This window comes from Spodoptera frugiperda, chromosome 23 (genome assembly GCF_023101765.2).
Source record: "Spodoptera frugiperda isolate SF20-4 chromosome 23, AGI-APGP_CSIRO_Sfru_2.0, whole genome shotgun sequence".
Taxonomy (NCBI): domain Eukaryota; kingdom Metazoa; phylum Arthropoda; class Insecta; order Lepidoptera; family Noctuidae; genus Spodoptera; species Spodoptera frugiperda.
The window spans coordinates 10,221,805-10,235,605 of NC_064234.1; the positions used below are offsets into that span (position 1 = coordinate 10,221,805).

A 13,801-nucleotide genomic window follows, 5' to 3' on the forward strand; every position below is an offset into this window, starting at 1 on the left:
TCTGTTAAATAACCATTAAAAATAAACTATAGGATTAAACATTAAATTAACAGATTAACGCACTATTTAACTATTATTATGATTAACGAATTAATCGTTTGTAAAATTATTATAATGATAATGGAAATAACGGATGTAATAAAATGTATTATTGTTTACATTATCGGTTTATTGTTGTTACAAAATGGTAGATGAGATTTTAAATCCTATATTAAATCTTACGAGAAAAATTTTAAAGGTCAAATTTTAATTTAATTATTATGGTTTTCGGCTTACTCGCGTAATTATTTGACGAGAAACTCGACTAGTTTAAAGCCATCCTAGAGGCTCGTCGTATGTCGCGTAATGCTGCTCATGAATGTAGTCGTAAACATATGTTCCGAAAAATAATAATTAATTTTGCATCACGAAAGTCAGATTCTAAGTTCCTGATACTGATAGATACAAAATTTAACGCGTCGTAATTATTTAGACAAGACTAAAACAGGTTCGACTGAGTTATTTAGTTTTTTTTATTTTGAAGAACGTTTCTTTTTAAAGTAACTGCCAAGATTGTTACGTCAAATACCATATCTAAGAATCAACCTAAGGGCTTGTTGATGTTTTCAGTTACCAACTGTTGACAATTTTCCACGAATCACGTGGCTCAATTTGGAGAATGTTATTAAACAGAGCGATTTGATTGGTCGCTTGTTACATAACGTAATGACGTTATAGTGTTGTACTATTATAAACTTTATTTACGTTCTTTTAAGGTACACTTTTTTTTTCTTATGTAGCCAAAAGAAATGTATTATGTAGGTATTGTTGTACCTACAGTAGCTATATACATTTTAGTTCTTATGTTTATGTGAGTAAGTATAAAAAGAATTTACGATACAAAAGAAATTTGAGATAAGTAACTCTTTTATTACTTTCCTGGATTTATTACAACAGAAGTTTCTAATATAAAAAAGTGGTTGCTCCTATTTCGTAATAAAAATATATAGTACGGACGGAATAAGACAACCTTTTTTATTCTAGAATATTTACGTCTCAGGAAACTTATTCCTAGAATCAGGAATGAAACGTAAATCTGGAGTAGAGAATATCCTCTTACAATTCATGAGTTTCTAATCCTCGAGAATAAATAATTTCATTTCCATTTCGGGGGACGTAACAAAACAAATTTACATAAAAATGAATATGTATTGTATGTATTTTTCGGTTATATTTTTGCGCACGCGTCGATGGAAACCGATAAGAAACCAATAGGAAAACGTTATAAAATTGGGTAAAAGCAATTTGTTTAACGTAAACTGTACAGTCGATAAAATTTGTGGACCTATAATGAAGTCGATAGTGCGTACATATGTACTGACGATACGAGATTTATGACGTCATTATTTTTGTGGGTAGTCGTTTTTCCAGAAACATCGTGTTTTACATGGGTAGTATTGGGTAGTGTAGATAAATAAATGTGACTTTATATTTTCGGAAATTTAAAAACTGACCTCTAAAAATGTAAGGAAGGAAATAGATACCGACCTTAGGAATTTATTTATTACTTTTTTTTAATTTTAATTATGGTAATTTTGTGTGTTTAAAGTTTTTACTTATCAATGTCGAAACTAACTACTGTTTGCCATAAATTATATTTCTCGTACGAAATTGAATCTCGATAAATTTTTCCGTTTAGTTTTTATATCGCTGTATAGTTTTTATAGCTCTTGGACACAGAATTTAGATTGTGTCGTAAGTAAATCTTTAGAAGAGGAAATGTCAAGATAAGTTATTTATCTCGATAAAGAAGTTATCCATTGACAAACCGTCTTACTGTAGAGATAATAAAAATATCATATTAGAATAATAATATGAACTTAGAAATTATTTTTGAAGTTCCCTTGCACTTTCTTCCCTTGACTTGAAAATGAAATTATAATATTATTATTGTAAATATTATGTGATAGTTTCTCAAATTACGAAAAATATAATTTATGATATATTATCAACAGTCGACTTTGCTCTTTTAATAGTCATGAACTGTTATGATGTAATGAACACAAACATTCGCACATCGCTTGAATGAATCCCTGTCTGAACGTCTGCCAGATCTCGTATCAAGCAGTCAGATTTAGTGCCCACTCTGTAGGTCATGATCACTCTCATGACCACATCACTAACACCTGGCCCTACTCGTAACTAATACTCCGATACACTTTACAGGTACTAATATCACCTTCGTCATATAACTGCACCGCACTTTCTATAACTTGCATTCTGTACCAGCGTCTGTTGTCATACAAACAAGAATAACATAATGCTCGTCCACCGCACCACAACCTTGGTATTAACAACGTTATCGCATTACTTATTCTAAGCACGCGCCCACCACCGTACAGCCGTGAAAACGATTCGTTTTCCTCCCGAACTAACTGCCTGATAATAGATAACACTGCATACGATCTCAACAATCGATCAAAACATCAACGTAAACTGTACATCGAACGTGTACGCGGACGCAAACAAACGCGGCCTTGAACGCTAAGCAGATCGCCTGAAAATACTCGGCGCGTGGAAATAGCCGTGGTGAAAATACGAGCACGTGATGCTTACGTACCTCGCGAACTGTCGTATGGAGAAAATCGATGGTGCTTGCCACTCGGCGACCGGCGGCGGACTGAGCCACTGTGTCAGCGGAACGCGCCCCACCCGAGCCTCCGCCCGCCTGACTCGCTATCACACTTTATTATTTAAAAAAAAATACTTTCACCGTTTTCGCACTTTACAAAAATACGGATGCAACACTTAAAATATTTTAATCAGGCGGCGTCTGTGAGGTTGTGTTTGTTCGCGATCATCCGCGGCGTCGGGTCGCGGCCGGAGCGTGCTGTCAGCTCGGAGTGGGGCGTTGGACTGATCGGAGCAGGCAGCCAGCGAGCCGACGAGGTGCCTCCCTGCCCCCGCTGTGACGTCGGCTACAGCCCGCGATGGTGGAAATTAGCAGCTTCCCGAGCGAGGGTCGCTGGATGTAGGTCACGGGGACTGGGCCTGCACTTGCCCACTCTACCGTGCTGATACACTTGACAAGTTTAAGGACATAACTAGTCGTGATTAGGCGCCCGATGCATTAAAATACGTTATGGGTTTCTTTTAATCTCGCTACGGATACTACGATTTCTCGTAGCACGGTTGTCGTAGCCGCGTTTGGGCGCACTGTAGCGGTATACTCGCGTAGTTCTTATAGAAAAGTAATTGTTATACTTAGATAGAGAAGGGACATCGTTTCCTTATTTAGGGACGTGAATTGGAAAACTTTTGGGTCTGAAATTTTTTTCGTGTTAACTTTTGTTATCATCGTAATCGTTTATCGAATAAGTTGAGTTTTTGGCGTTCTCGAGTAACTGTATTCTGGAGGGACATTAACTTTTTTAACATCAAAATAGGTTTTGTATCGAGAACGGATCTTTTAAGATTCATTGATATTTCGTTTGTATTTGAATGTAGGTACGTAATTGATTTGCACGAGAGGCACGAAGTTCCTTAAAGTGGCGCCGAAGCGTTAATCAAATTGTGTGGGTGTCTGTCGATTGCGTCCATCGTGATTGTTCGTTAAGTGAGTAACAACTAATGACCAAGGGAGTCACGATAACGAGATTGTTCCTCTGTAGAACACATTTACATATTGTTTCATAACGCGGCGTGCGTTTGTGAGGACGGCTTGATTTATGCCCCGGTTTTCTCATTACGATCAATTTGTATTCCTGTTTTTAGTACGATACGAATGTTCGGTTGTATATAAGTAGGTTAATATTGGTGAAGTGTAGGGAATTGAGGATAGATTCATGCTTATTGTTACTTAAAGAGAGCATTTATTTTGTAATTGTAAGTCATCAATGATGAAAATAAAATGAAATGAAATAGACACATCGATTTTTATAGTGGCGTATATGGAATTGATTTTTTTATGGTATTTGTTATGTTATTAGACGCTATCAACCGTGAATCTATATGATTTCATAATCTTTGATTTATTGGTTTGTTTTTGCTATAAACAGCAGAAAAAGTAGTAAAAAACATGAAAGTAATTTATTGCCTTTTAAGTCCCTTTTCTAGTCCGAGATATACCTTTGTAGGTACATACAGAAAACATATTATACATACATACATATTAGTATCACAGGTATATGTATAACCAGGAGCTGCGGACAACATAACAAGTTGCCGGGGTTCCGGCTCAAAGCAGGAGAAGGAATAGGCTGGTTTTTAGTCAGAAAGTGTCTGAGCTTACCTCTCGCCTCATCCAAAGCGGGAGAAGTCATTAGATGATTTTCTCCCTTTAAATAATACCTTTATTTAAAGGGAGAAAATAGGTACATATATGTATAACCCAAGTTACATTTTACATAAAAAGTTACATACATCAGTTAGTACATGACTACAGTTAAGCTAACATTAATGACATGTAACTTTTCTACCTTTTTAATTGACCTAACTTTTCCTAGTTAGCGCTGCGTCGAGTTAGAAATGTTACGGAAAAAGTTAGTATTTAAAATTAAAAAAAATATATTTTTTAACTTAAATATTCGTTAGGAGTTGGGAGTTGAGCTTTAAATTTTACAGTTTGTTTTTGGTTCTATTCTGTGACATCTATTACGGTAGATATGTAGATATAGAGTGATTATTGTGACTTTTGAGCTAGGTAGAATCTATGGATTGGTATGTTTTAAAAGGATTTTCAATTTTTGAAAGTCAAGTGCTCTACTCACTTTTTTATGGTATAAGCCGGTAAATTAGATGGTAATCAATCGCCGTCGCCCATAGACACCCGAAACACCAGAGGCGTTACAAGTGCGTTGCCGCCCTTTTGGGGGTTAAAGATTTAACGGTTGTTAGGGAATCGGAGATTGGGAATATTGTGTTGTTATTCAAGTTGTTTGTAGTGTATTTATTATTATTTTCAATTATGTGCATTTTTTGCATCGCGGCGGTGCCGAATTAAATTCTTTTCATTTTTCTTCTTGTTGTGTTAAACCAAATATTACTTCTGAATTTATAAAGAGTGCTTAAGAAGAAACACTGTTAAAAAAATGTACAAGAATTGGTGAACATTTGATTAGATGAGTATGCAAGTTAATAGTAACTTGCATACTCATCTAATCAAATGTAGATTGTATATACTATTTCCTACTATGTCATAGGACATAGTAGGAAATAGTATATTCTACAATCTTCATCGCCGATCTACTTACTAGTTTGTAAGTACATATGTACGTACATTTATTACCTTGAACTACAAAACTGCTGCATCATTGCGAAATTTTCACCGTGATATAGCTAAACAATGATAATTCGTGTTACCTTCAGTCACATTTGTTATCACTCGTGTTAAAAAATATCAGTTGACGAAAGTTGTTAGTAAAATTATATGAGTGGTGTAATCTATGACAATGGCTATGTAAAAAGTTATGTGGAATTATGCCATATTTATGTGAATTATGTGAGTGCTCTTAACATTGTTTTGTTTGAATTTCGAAATTTTATATTAGTGTTAAACAAAACGTTTGTTTAAGGTCGTTTATCGATGTTAAGTGTGATGTTTTTGATATATGTATCTAACTTTGGCAAAGTAAATATAATGGAGTGTCCATTCTTCAATGATACTCACTAGGACAAGGTTCTAAGTTCGATTCTTGTTTAAAACAAAATAACTCAAAATTGGGTTTCAAATTATAAACGTTTACGCAAAATAAATGATAAGTGACAGTTATTTTACGAAATATGTTTTACTACAGTTTCGATATGTTATGATGATACCTTAAAAGGAAGAAATCGAAAGCCATTAGATTCCTAATCATCCAACCAATAAAAACGTTTGCTTCAACAAATTCCAATATTTAACGCTTCATTTAAATCGGAAATGACCCTCTCAAACGAAATCAGGAAAATAAAATATTACGTAGAATTTATATTAGAAAAATATACACACAGCTTTGTACAATCGATGTATTTACCTTATGCCCCGGGTGCTTCTTCAAATAACTTTAACTTTTATTTAACAAATCATTATGCAGCGTTATTAACCATCGTGGTAGCTTATTATCATACTTATTTTATTGGATCGGTTGAGAGTGACACAGGTTAATTTATTGAAATCAAATTTTGTGTATCAGTCGGCAGAATTGTTAATTTTTGGTTGAGGATAATGATGCCGTAAACATTTTGTGATTTCTTTTTTTAAGAATCGCCCTCTATCAGTTGTCTTACAAATGTGCAAATACAATTAGGTAGATATTCGCTTACACGACAGACGTACACGTCCATTAGGATTATCATTGTTCTATATACATTTGTTATTTTGTACATTTTTAACGATTTACTGTCGAACTTAGTCATGATTCATATTTATCGATTGTACCTTAGATAACTGACAAATGAAATAGGTAAATATTACTTAATTTTCAAGGTTCAACGTCTAATTTGGTTTACGTACATGGTTAAGTAAATAGATATACTTGTTTATATAGTATTTCCGTAAACTGTATGCTTCTACTTTATTTAGGAAGTCCGTAAGTGTGATTTTCGAGTTCGATTTTTGGATAGTGCGAGTTTTTTTTTATGTTTGTTGATTTTCAGTACTGAAGTGTGGTTACTTATTCCTATTGAGATAGTTATTACTCGACAAGAAGTATTTAGGACATGATAGAGGAAAGGAGAAAGAGAAAAAGAGAGAAGTATCTTGATTTAATTTCTAACAAATAGATAGCTGACTACAAAACGAGGAATCTAGATGAAACAGTTTCATTTCAAACATAGATTAATATTAATTCAATTCTTCTTTTTATAATGTAAACTAAATACATCACATATAAATGTTAAAGTTTGTTTGTCCAAACTTCCAAACATCCAAATATTTATATGTTTGTCTGTCAATCACGCTGAAACTACTGAACGTATTTTGATGAAATTTGTTACACAGATTGGGTATGAGTTAACTTGGGAGATAGGATATTTATCACACGAAAACGCGGGCGAAGCCGCTGGCAGAAACTAGTATGTATAATCTTATATATATAATTCTTCTGTACGTGTGTATGTCACTGAACTCCTCTTAAACGACTAGACGGATTTTGATGAAACTTTTTGTGTGTGTTCAAGAGGATCTGAGAATGGTTTAGATTCACAATTTTGTCCGCTGGACAATGATTTTTTAATTAATTTTTAATTTATTAGTAGTTGTTGATTTTGGAATGTTTTACATCGGATCCGACGGACGGCGCTACCATCGCAGTGTCAAATATTAATGACGTTAGATATTGTCATAACATTTGAATAATAATTTTCATCAAAAAGGTCCAGAATGTTTTAGCTTATTAAAAAAAGAATAAAATTTTCAAATTAACGTGTAGACAGGACAACGTCTGTCGGGTCCGCTAGTGCATTATAAAGATATTACAAAATAGAAAATAACAACATGTTTATTTAAAACTAAGCATATTAGAGCTCGCTACGTATTTCTAATTACAAAGAACTTGAGTGCACTTTACGTAACGTAATAATAATGCTCTCAACATTACTTAAATAAAAAATATATAAAAGCTTATAAAAATTGCTAAGTGAGAGTTGGACTCGTCCGCGTAGGATACTTTTATAAATAAAAACGGCAAAGAATTACGTTTGGTTTATGGAAAGCCCGTCAAATTAATGTATATTATTATGTTTGTTGTGGATCACACAAACAGTTGCTCCGTGCGGGAATCAAATCTACTACACGTTATGTGGCAGCAGGTTGCTGAGCCACCGCCCCAACCGTGCTGTGAAACTGTACCCTTAGTGCGAGTTTGTTTTTCGTTTAACGAAATCGAATCGAGATCACATTCGGTGCTCTGATTGGTCAGCGAATGAATCAACCAATCAGATCACCGAACGCGCTCTCGTTTCGTTTCAACGTAAAGCAAACTCGTACTAAGGGTACTATTTGCTAATAGACAATAGACAGCAGAGTCTCAGTAACCGTTTGACTCTTTTAATACAAAACCCTAAAAACACCACAAACAAGTATCACAACCAATCTTCTTATTCCATTCATAATAAAACTATTTGCTAATGAATTTTCTACAAAATGTCTCCTCAGACATTTTTCATTTAGTAAATTTGTTACTATCTAGAAAACTTTCTGTCTGTCTGTGCATTAGTGTATATGAAGTTGTATTATGGTCATATTACTATATGAAGTCTTCTCTCGAGTTTAATTTAAAAGTTTTTGATACGTACCCACATGTCAGGTCATTGACCGATAGAGTGTAATTTTTAGTTCACATACATAGATAGACAGTCGTCCGCGTCGTGGGTAAGTGTGTGTGTGTGTGTGTGTAAAAAAAATGTGAAGTACTTTTTGTGATGAGTGCAGTGACAAAACAATGTGCTGTTCTTTAGCTAGTCAAATTGAATACTTCTTTCCAAGTTTCGATAGCACTTCCGAACACTTGTTGGCCGAGTGTTCGGAAGTGCGACTGTCTGACATGGGGTCTCGGGTTCGATTCAGGGGTCGGGCAAAGTATCACTGGGCTTTTTTCGGCTTTTCGAAAGATTTTCAGTAGTAGCACGGTATCTGGTATTGTGTCCAGTATATGGCGATAGGCTCACCCCCTATTACATGGGACTTAAAACACAAACGGTGAAAAGTGGGTGTACATTGTATAGCGGCATTATGTGCCGTAATGTGCACTTGTCACCATTATTATTCGTTGTTATTTAAACACAGAAACGAGAAAAAATAAGATTTGGTAACAACAGCAATTGATCAATAATAATCTATAGACCAATATCTTATCCGTCTATCAAGATAAAAACAATTTTGTTTCACAAATACTCGTAGATACATAAAAACAGCTGTTTATCTCCCATAAACTACAGAGATTTTCGAAAAACAAAATAGAATATTTTAGGCACTGGCCGCTTTTTTTCTTTTTTTTTTTTTCTTAAGGGTCCGATGAATAATTTGGGAACAAAAGAGGTTGTTCCCTACTAAGGTCGATTCCTTTGTTTTAAGGCTATGAGGCACAAAAAAGGGAAATGGTGAATTATGCTGAAATAAACACCGACGGACTCTCGAAACGAGGGCAACAGGATATCTCAGATTTTAGAACGAAGAGACTCTTTGCTTGAACAGTATTTTTTTTAAAGTGCTTCTGTAAATTTTGTGTTTCTAAAAATAGAGTTAAAATTTATGTGTTGTAATTATTTTTTTCAACTTGTAGCTACTTTTTGGTGACTTCATTTGAAGTACCTATGTATGTGTCAAAAACCGGTTTGGTCACTAAACTTATCTGTCTAGTATTTGTTATATAACATAACGTCTTTTGCTGCCCGTCGAAGAAAACAGTCGAACTATGCCTTTTTTTATTCTTTGACTGCCAATAGAAAACTGTTGAAGGCAAATCCTGCGCTAACGTCGGTCACCGGTGACAACTACGGCGTTCAATGTGTTAAAGAATGAATTAGAATCTTGCCTTTGAAGAGATAATGAGGGGTGCACATAATCAGATATGCACATAATATGCAACGTAATACTTACTTTTCACCAGTTACATTAAAAGTTCCATGTACTAGAGGGTGAGTGTAGTAAATGTCTTCGAATTACAGCCTTCACATCCCCAGCGACCTAGTATCGACAGTGCTCATACATTATATTTATTGTATACTGTCAAATAAAAGAAGAGAGAAAAAAATAAAAGAATATACATTTCTAGACTAACAACGTTATCAGCGTCCACCGTTCGAGTCCTAAAAAGAAACCGATAAACGCCCATTCCGATATTCGATACATTATTTCAGTCCGTCCAGAATCGATTCTCGATAGCTTTCGTCTGAGGACAGTCGTGAGAATTCCTGGAAAAAAAGACGTAGCATAATATAAAATAAGATTTTGTGTTTCGAAGAAGCATACTTTTTAAGTTATAGGTACCTACAGTTTCTTTTTACCAGGCTTGTCATGTCAAATAATATATAGGGTGAATCTTTTGTCTTACATCAACATCTTCACTAGCCAGTCGTGACTGTGCACCGCTAGACTAAGTACATTCAATGGTTTTTTATCATCTTTGCGCTATATGACAGGTGAGTTGGAGCTCCGACAGTGCTCTTCCACCATAGATTTGCTATGTACCTATGCTACGAAGATGTATTAGCCAAACTGTAAACTATGTCACCGTTTCCACCGATACTAAGCTATGTAGCTGTGCTATGAAGATGCGCCGTCGCAAAGTAGCTGTGCGAGGAAGATGCGCAGCTCGAGTATACGATGTATCAATAGTAGGGAAGCCATCCATAGCACGCATCTTTACATATGAAGAACATAGCTTAGCTGAGTCCGTTTCCACCAGTGCTAAGCTATGTGTACCAATGAATATGATTGTTGGAAGCCAAACGTATTCACAGCAACGTAGCGTAGCACATCACTAGTGGAAAAGCACCATAAAAGATTCGTGTTTATCAGTGAACAATGAAATTTCAAACTCTCGACCCGACTTCTAAGAATGGAAAACTGCTATTAGGAATACATTTCATCTCATTACTGTTCTCTGTTACAGTGACGAACACACAAACAGTAGCAATAACAATTGTTTATGCTTAGTTTAACACATGTTTAGTTAGTATTTGGAGCGAAGCAAATTGAAGCTGTTTACTTAGACTTGTTAAAGGGTTTAAGATATTATTATTCATGCGTCCAAAGTACTTAGATATTGCATTAGTGATGGTTCTGCTAAGTAAATGGTTTCTCTAGTCTGAACGGTGCATTGCGAAGTCAGTTGAGAGTTAGTTACGAAGTTGCATGTGTGCACGATATTTGATAATTAATCTGGTATATCCGTCTGTAAGTTTTAATGGGGTAATTTTAAGGATTATTTTGTACGGGTTACTGTTGAAATGTGATCTTGACTTGAAAAAGGTTATCAGCTATAGTGTGAATATAATTCATGGTACAGCGTGAATAATTTTTAATGTGTAAATAATTATAGATAGTAGGGAAATCATCCATAGCACACATCTATATAGCACGCATGTTTCCATATACAAAAACATATCTCAGTTGAACCCGTTTCCACCTGTGCTAAGCTAAGCTATGTGTACCAATGAATCTTGTTGGTGGAACCAAACGCATCCGCAGTAACATTACATTGCACATTTCTGGTGCAAATCCCTTATAAAGAGTTTAAAATGTTGAGATCTATAACAATTACTTTTTATTGTTACCTACACATGTAATTCAATTCATATCTACTCGTACCTAATTTAGAGACTCTTCACAATGTAACACGACTGCCATTTTAATACATTACGAAACAAAATATCAATCGAACTAAAACAAAGCATTCCATTAACATATTCCCTTTACAATTTCGAGTACGGACGTACTCGTAAAACAGATACAGGATTTCAATATTCAAATACAATATTATTTTCAATGACTGTCCTCTGCATAAACCGCCATTTTGGAATTTGTACGTAATAGAAATGTGGTCGGATTTGCTGGCTGTGTGTCAAAGGCAAAGCGAATCAGAGGTCGGATTGTGAGGCTGCAAATTACTAAAACCTCTATGGTAATTCATTAGTTGGCTGGGATCTGATGGGATGTGCTGATGAAGTAGTAATATTTGGAATTAATAAATAATGTGTATGATGTTTTGTTTGGTTTGAAATGTTATCATGTATCATGTTTAGCTTATAGTAATATGGTTGTGTAATGAATTATTAGGAATGGTACTTATTAGTTATTTTAACTTTATGATCTACTGTTTCTTGTATGAATTTACATTCGATGAAGATTAAATAAAGGGCCATAGAAACAGAAAGAGAACGTAAAGATATATTACAATTTATTCTGTTATATAAAAATTTTCAGCCATTGTTATTTTACCTTTAGCAACCAATGTTATTTTACCTGGAATTTAACTTTTTTTCAGAATAAAATCTGCGGCTCCAATCGTTGTACTTTTCCAAGAAAATCCGCTGATTTAGACTCCACGTTTGTCATACCAGGAAATTCATCTTAAATATCATGGTACTTCTTAAACCTATATTAAAATCATTTCTAGAAAGACTACGAATTTTTTATATACCTAATGTAAGAGGATTTTGGTTGCAGTGCAACGTGTAGCTGGTTCAATTCCCGCACGGAGCAACTCTTTGTGTCATTCACAAATAGCTTTTTCGGGTCTGAGTTTGTTTTTTCTTGTATGTGTAAACGCATCCACGACGCAGGAGAAAATACTAGCGTTGGGCAACGCTTTTCTTTAACCTGTGTTTTCTATTGTGTCAACAAAAGTTCACGTTTGACAGGCGCCTTGGAAATCATGTACAAAACAATAATCGGTTTTAAAAAAGCACCAATTGAGATTACAACCTTACCGAGTAAAATACACAAATATTCGTGATTCTATCGATCAATTTATTCAGTATCAGGACCAGTCGAATGCAAAACTAAATGAAAGATCACTAGTTTCCAAAGCTCCCATACACACACCTTTCATAATGGATCATATTATTAAACCATACATCAAAGTCGAAACTGTAATTAATCAAAATGAATGAGATCGTATTGACAATCTGATTCGTGTATCGACATGGACATTGATAGAAATAGGGACAACTATATTACATAAGTTATTATTTCCTGGTGGATGAACATAATTAATCTTGAGAAATTCTCGTGTTTTACTGCATTAAGATCGGAAAACGTATTAAAAGTGCTAATAAAAAATTGTGTTTTTATTTTACTGAATAAAGACTACGAAGATTAATGGAAAACAAATAATTATTGTCCTAGATTAAACGTAAACGTAAACCTTTAAAATGCTGGTTACTCTCCAGATGGTGATTCCATAGAATGTCAATTTGGAATACCAGTATGAAACTTAGGTACTTATAGCCTAACTGGGGTTATAGTAGAATTAGTAGGTCTACGACTTCATAGACACTTATTATAGACACTTCACTTATGTAAACATTAACTATTAACTTCCTAGTTTATACCAGATTTTTTGCTTTCTTAGTGTTCTGAAACCCTTATAGTATATATGTGTAGTAACTAGTAACAGAAATGAACAGGAAATATGTATTTGTTCGAGTCACATATTTGTCAAAGTTATACATATTCGCGTGTTCCTAGTTTTTCCCCTATTTCGCAACTTTCGTGATCATTAAGGAAATCTTGGAGCTGTGTACTGTGTAGTAATTGGATTTACTCAAGGACAAAGACTGTACTTCTGCGTTCTTTTCTAATGTTGTTTAAGAGCTTTTCTTCGCGTTAACGAAACTTCACTTCTAATGAGATTATGTAACGTTCACGTATTTTAGCTAATGGGAATTATTTTTAGTGGATTAAGGTAGTAGGTATACCTTAAAATAATATTGTATTGTATTTTTCTAAGAATGGTGTCGATTGAGATTAGATTGAGTACTTACCATTTTACTTCTACATTTTCTACAGTCGCGCAATATTTATATGGCCTAATGTTCTTCTTTATGGGGACAAGCCGGTGAACGAGCAGACGGATCTCCAGATGATAAGCAATCGCCGTTGTCCATTGACACCCGAAACACCAGAGGCATTACAAGTGCGTTGCTAGCCTTTTGGGGGTTAGGAATTTAAGAATTTATTATAAGTAATAATTATGTTGTGTTACTTAACTGTTCAATACTTTTCCTTTAAGCTACAAAGAATAGGTTACTGAGTCCTGATTTTCCTTAGAGTTACAAAGAATAGGTTACTGAGTCCTGGTTTAACATTGTAATCGTTCACTAAAAGATCTTAAAAACC

The 13,801-nt window shown here is 34.6% G+C and overlaps 1 protein-coding gene across 1 annotated transcript in view; it reads right to left on the reverse strand.

The window, feature by feature from the left end:
- The window catches only part of LOC118266735 (protein Tob1), a 51,551-nt gene extending 48,635 nt beyond the window's left edge, over positions 1–2,916 (reverse strand). Inside the window, exon 1 of the mRNA XM_035580253.2 lies at positions 2,600–2,916. The gene's annotated coding sequence lies outside the window, so the exon portion shown is untranslated. The remainder of the gene's footprint in view (positions 1–2,599) is intronic.
- Between the last annotated feature and the right edge of the window lie 10,885 nt (positions 2,917–13,801).